This window comes from Macrobrachium rosenbergii, chromosome 21, assembly GCF_040412425.1.
Source record: "Macrobrachium rosenbergii isolate ZJJX-2024 chromosome 21, ASM4041242v1, whole genome shotgun sequence".
Classification (NCBI taxonomy): Eukaryota; Metazoa; Arthropoda; class Malacostraca; order Decapoda; family Palaemonidae; genus Macrobrachium; species Macrobrachium rosenbergii.
The window spans coordinates 34922440-34929272 of NC_089761.1; positions in this window are offsets into that span (position 1 = coordinate 34922440).

Sequence of the window (6833 nt, forward strand, 5' to 3'; positions counted from 1 at the left end):
GGAAAAGGAGGAGGAGGAAGAGGAAGAGGAAGATATGGAGGAGGGGAAGGGAGAACTATGTTAGAGGGGAGAAGGAGGAGAACTAATGTTAGAGGAAGAGGAGGAGGAGGAGGAGGAGGAGGTAGAGGAGGAGGAGGAGGAGGAGGTTCTCCTCCTCCTAAGGTGATCTTATCGGAAGCCTTTGAGACACACAAAATAGCACTGCAATGCGATCCCTTCCTCCTCTGCTAGGGTTGCCGACGAAGGGCACGGAGATTGGGGTGGGTGGGCATTGGGGAACTGGGCTTGGGGCAAGGGGGTAACTGTAGGGCGGCGTGCCCGAAGGGAGGAGGCCAGGCAGGTACCCAAAAGGGAACAACCTGAAGAGGGGGAATCTTTTTGAGAGGATCTTTGTGGCTTCTGAATACCTTGTTTGCTGACCGTTTTCGGGCCGTCCAAATTATGTGACAGATGGACGTCCAAACATAAGGAGTGAGTGACTCCCCTCGTCTGGCTGCAACGGAAGAAGAAGAAGAAGAAGAAGAAGAAGAAGAAGAAGAAGAAGAAGAAGAAGAAGAAGAAGAAGAAGAAGAAGGAGAAGAGAAGAATAAGAAGGAGGAGAAGAAGAATTATGTGACAGACACACGAGCAAACAGAATGAGACCCGCTTCGTCTAACTGCAACGGAAGAAAAAGAAGAAGAAAGAGGAGAAGAAGAAGAACAAGATGAGGAGGAAGAGGAAGAGGAAGAAGAAAGAGAAGAAAGAAGAAGAAGGAGGAGGAGGAAAAAGGAGGAGGAGGAAGAGGAAGAGAAGAGGAAGGAGGAGGAGGAGGAGGAGGAGGGGGAGAGGAAGAGGAAGAATAAGGAGGAAAGAAGGAGAAGGAGAAGAAGAGGAGGAGGAGGAGGAAAAGGAGGAGAAGGAGGAAGAAGGAGAGGAGGAGGAGAAGAGGAGGAGGAGGAGGGGAGAAGGAGAAGAAGGAGAAGGAGAAGAATTAGAATTATGACAGACAAACGTACAAACATAATGAGACTCGCTTCTAATTGCAACAGAAGAAGAAGAAGAAGAAGAAGAAGAAGAAGAGGAAGAAGAGGAGGAGGAGGAGGAGGAGGAGGAGGAGGAAGGGGGGAGAAGGAAAAGAAGAAGAAGAATAAAGGGAAAAGAAGAAGAATTAGAATTATGTGACAGACACAAGTACAAACAGAATGAGACTCGCTTCGTCTAACTGCAACGGAAGAAGAAGAAGAAGAAGAAGAAGAAGAAGAAGAAGAAGAAGAAGAAGAAGAAGACTAGAATGCACTTCTTCGGAACACCTTCGGGAAAGAATAGCGCTAATTTTCTATACTCGGGCTCTCGGCAACATCCAGCAGAATGGCGCAAATTTTCTATACCGCAAGAAACATCTCGCCCGATAGACGACGCTTGGTCTAGGGCGCAAGAGAGGAATCACATTTCACAAATAAATAAATAGATAAATAAATAAATAAACAGATAAATAAATAAATAAATAAATAAATAAATAAATAAATAAATAAATAAATAAATAAATAAAAAGAAAAACGCAAAATTCGACCCTGCACCTTCGAGTTGACTGTCGAGTTGTACTGCATGTCTTCGGAGCCTCCCGAAGGCGTTCCGCTGGGCCAACCGCTGGTGCCGCCTTGAAATTGATAAGGGTAATCATATTTTAAGACAGGTGTCACAATGTATCTGTATATATATACGCGGTCAGGTAACCCACCAAAACAGATGTGTGTACAAAGATAAAAACTGTATACCCCTCAGTTCTGATATACTTTTTTATTGATAGCTTAATATTATTATAAAATGTTTCGTCGTGAAAACTCATGGTGGTCCCCATACCCGATAAAAGAGTAGGGATAAGCGTAGGCCTATCAAGGAACACATTTTAATTAGGCTGTGAACATCAGCATCATCTTTTGAATAAAATTATGAATTGGCTGTTATTCATCAATTCCACCAAGGTATAAGTGCTTTATGATTATCATTATCATTACGATTTTTGTTAATATGATCAAAATGGTGTTGACGCCATTGTATATGTATTATCTATGTGGATATGAGCCTGAGTTGAAAAAATTATTATTATTATTATTATTATTCACTTAACATCTGTGTATGAACCAGAGTTTAAGCTATTTTATTATTATTATTATTATTATTATTATTATTATTATTATTATTATTATTATTATTATTATTATTATTATTCACTTGACATCTGTATATGAGCCAGAATTTAAGCTATTATTATTATTATTATTATTATTATTATTATTATTATTATTATTATTATTATTATTATTATTATTATTATTACCATAGTCACCTGCCATCTGTAAATGGGCTTGAATTAAAATGATCAAACTGATATCATTGTTATTCCTATTAACTACTGTTGTTGTTTTCGCTGTCAATATCATCAATCAAATGAGCCTGACCACCGCTCTCAACAACTCAATCAACAATGGCCGTAATCAGAAGCCACATAATCTTGACGCCCCGTTGCCCCGTTGGCAAATGACTTGTAACTTCTCTCGGTCCGGATGAGGTCATCCGAATACGGATTGTCGGATGACGTTGGCCTCGACGTAGAAGGAAGAAGGAGGGCTTACGTGAATCGGGTTCCTCCTCCGTCAGATTTGGTCAGAGGAAATGAGCAATTGTTTCTGAAACTCGCATCGATATAGATGGATAGACATATCATCATGCGTCCCTGGTCCTAGGATGTTTTAGACGCACTTCGCCAGTAGACGTGGTCCCTAGCGTCCCTGGTCCCAGGGGGTTTCTGAGACACTTGTCAGACAAGTGAATAAAGCCCTCTGTGTTCCTGGTCCTAGGGGTTTCATAGACTTATCAGACAAAGATGGATAGACATATTCTCATGCGTCCCTGGTTCGAGGATGTTTAGACGCCTTTTGCCAGTAGACATGGTCCCTAGCGTCCCTGGTCCCAGGGGGTTTCAGAGACTCTTGTCAGACAAGTGGATAAAGTCCTTTGTGTTTTTGGTTCTAGGATTTCAGACTCTCCTATCTTGAGTTCCTGGTCCTACAGGATTTCAAAGATGCTTATCGCACAGGTGGACATGGCCTCTTATGTCTCTGCCCCTAAGGGTTTCAGAGACAATAGCAATGCAGAAGGGAAAAGCAGCTGCGCCTACAGTGCTCCATGCAAGGCAAATCAATCTGTACCTCCGTAATTGATGTCCCATCTGATGGGACAGAAAGGTGTTCCTTTAGACCAAACTCTCCGCCCCTCACCCTTTCCCTAACCTCATAAAGAGAGAGAGAGAGAGAGAGAGAGAGAGAGAGAGAGAGAGAGAGAGAGAGAGAGAGAGAGAGAGAGAGAGAGAGAGAGAGAGAGAGATTACTCTATAGCTTGGTGGTAATCGTAAGGATTTTATTTGGCTCCACTCTCGGTGATTTTCAGAAAGGGAAAGTCGGAATCTTTGGAGCCCCTCCGAGCTGTCGTCGGCTTTCTTTTGGGAAAGCTAAAGGAGATTTTAAAGTGAACTTAAGCGTTTTGCGTAAGGGGGGAGAGAGAGAGAGAGAGAGAGAGAGAGAGAGAGAGAGAGAACGAAGCCTTTTGAAACTCGCGACGATTGAACACATGCAGTAAGAGAACCTTGTAAGGACGTCCCAACTTCTGGGACTGTTTTTGGAGAAGAAGAAGAAGAAGAAGAAGAAGAAGAAGAAGAAGAAGAAGAAGAAGAAGAAGAAGAGAAGAAGAAGAAGAAGAAGAAGAGGTCGAGCCTTTGAGAGCCAAGCACAGCAAATGATGCTTATCAGGAAACCCAAAGAGAGACGTTTAAGTTGCGGAGGCTGTAAAGCTTGAGATGGCTATCAGGATGCCCCAATGTAAGTGGTGAATTTTTGGGGGTAGGATGGATGTCCACATTCTCTGTTTCCACATACACACATACATATTTACACACACACACAAACACACACCAACACTGTATTTCTCATGTTCTTCCACAGTGAAAATCTTCCGAATGATTTCATTCATTTCACCCAAATCTGGTGAGGCTTACATCTTCATGGTATACGAGTATATTTTGACATAGCAATGAACACTCACGTCTAACTCTCTCTCTCTCTCTCTCTCTCTCTCTCTCTCTCTCTCTCTCTCTCTCTCTCTCTCTCAAATACACACAAAAATGAACGAAGAAAGTTCTCATTTTGTAATAAGATTACATTTGACAATCCTTAAAATGGAGCATTAGACTGTAAACTGTCTCTCTCTCTCTCTCTCTCTCTCTCTCTCTCTCTCTCTCTCTCTCTCTCTCTACCATAGCTACAACCCACAACATTCGTATAGCATCGAGGTACTCATTTCACTGCTTAAGACAACAATGGCACACAGGAATTTTTTGGGGGGGAACGCACCGAGAGAGAGAGAGAGAGAGAGAGAGAGAGAGGGGGGAGAGAGAAACTAAAGATAAATTGCAGCCTCAAACTTTCTATGACTGATTGACTGAAGATATTACGATAATTGTAATGGATCAGCAAATTTAATCTGAAAAAACAGAGAGAGAGAGAGAGAGAGAGAGAGAGAGAGAGAGAGAGAGAGAGAGAGAGAGAGAGAGAGAGAGAGAGAGAAGCTTAAAATAAATTGCAGCCTTTAAAGGGTAAATGCAGCCTTTAAAGAAATAAATTGCAGCCTTTAAAGAAATAAATTGCAACCTTTAAAGAGAATGAAAATGAATTTGAACCTTAAATTTTCAAAGCATGGTGCGATTTATTCTCTTAAAATCTTTATAAGGCGAATAAAAATGTTATTAAACTTTCCATAGCTCACTGAATTTATTTTGAAAAAAAATCCCTAATCAAGACTGAACATAAATTGTGACCTTGTTTTTCTAAAGCCTGAGGTGTTCCAAAACAAGTAAAAAATGCGTCGAAGTTTCTTCGGCGCGATCGAGTTTTCTGTACAGCGTATAATCAAGGCCACTGAAAATAGATCTATATTTTGGTGGTCAAATATAACGCTGTATGAGCAGCGGCCCATGAAACTTTAACCACAGCCCGGTGGCGGCCTGTCCTATATCGTTGCCAGAGGCGCGATCATGGCTAACTCTAACCTTAAATAAAATAAAAACTGCTGAGGCTAGAGGGCTGCAAAAATTGGTATGTTGATCATCCACCCTCCAATCATCAAACATACCAAATTGCAGCCCTCTAGCCTCCTCAATTGTTTTCATTTTATTGAAGGTTAAAGCTAGCCGTGATCGTGCTTTGGCAACGATATAGGATAGGCCACCACGGCCGGCTGAGAGTTTCATGGGCCGCGGCTCATACAGCGTTATACCGAAAGAAAGATCTATTTTCGGTGGCCTTGATTATACGCTGTAGCGGCTGTACAGAAAACTTGATTGAGCCGAAGAAACTTCGGCTCATTTTTTTACGCTTTTATTATTGACAAATCATGCATAAACAGGGTTTGCTTTCATCTCATAAAAATTCATATTCGTAAATATTTACCTTGGAGGTATATATGAGAAAATTCAATCTCTCTCTCTCTTCTCTCTCTCTCTCTCTCTCTCTCTCTCTCTCTCTCTCTCTCAGGATACTAAATTTCCAAGGACAACCTAAAAACAATTTTAACAACACTCGACTCATAGATGCCAGTAAGAGCCCTTCTTAACGAGCGAGATAAACCACTAGCATTTAGTGAGAGAGAGAGAGAGAGAGAGAGAGAGAGAGAGAGAGAGAGAGAGAGAGAGAGAGAGAGAGAGCCACTTATAATACCTCCCAAGCGATGCTTATCAGTCATCGGGGTGTAGCCATCACGGTTGGAACAGAACAATGGCTGGGTGCTTAATGGTACCATAACCCACCGCCAGGCTGCATTAACAATCGTTTCGAGGGCACGATCGTGCCCAGAGATAACGGCGTCGGGGCACTTGTAAAAGACACGGCGATATGATTAAGGGCCTAATGAATGACTGGGGAAGAAGTTGTTACCTTCTGCAGGAGAAGTTATTGTCGGTGTGGTATGTGGAGGTAGTTTTTTTTTTTTACTGTAATTTTTTGGAAAAAGTGGAAAGACATAAAATGGTATGCTATGTGAGTTTTTTTTCTGTAATTTTGGGAAAAAATGGTATGGCATGTGAGTTTTTTTTCTGTAATTTTGGTTAAAAGTGGCAAGACATAAAATGGTATGGTATGTGAGTTTTTTTTCTGTAATTTTGGGAAAAATGGTATGGTATGCGAGGGTTTTTTTCTGTAATTTTGGGAAAAAATGGTGGGGCATGTGAGTTTTTTCTGAATTTTTTTGGAAAAAGTGGAAAGAAATAAAATGTTATGGTATGTGAGGTATTTTTTCCCGTAATTTTTGGAAAAAATGGTATGGTATGCAAGGGTTTTTTCTCTAATTTTGGGAAAAAATTGTATGCCATGTGAGGGTTTTTTCCTGTAATTTTGGAAAAGTGGAAAGAAATAAAATGTTATGGTATCTGAGGGTTTTTACTGTAATTTTGGAAAAAAGTAGAGAAAAATAAAATGGTATCGCATGTGAGTTTTTTCTGCAATTTTGGGAAAAAGTGGAAAGAATTAAAATAGCATGGTATGAGTTTTTTCTGTACTTTTGGCAGAAGGGGAAAGAAATAAAATGGTATGGTATGTGAGTTTTTTCCTGTAATTTTGAGAAAAAGTGGATAGAAATAAAATGGTATTACAATCGTGTTCCGTGTTTTTTTGTTTTGTTTTGTATGATTATTTGACAACGTTATGACAAAATTATTCGTAGGATATTGAGTAAAAGAAAGCCAGTGAAAATACAATAAGTGCAGCCTCAATGCTCCTTCTCAGTCTATTTACAACAACCTTATGAT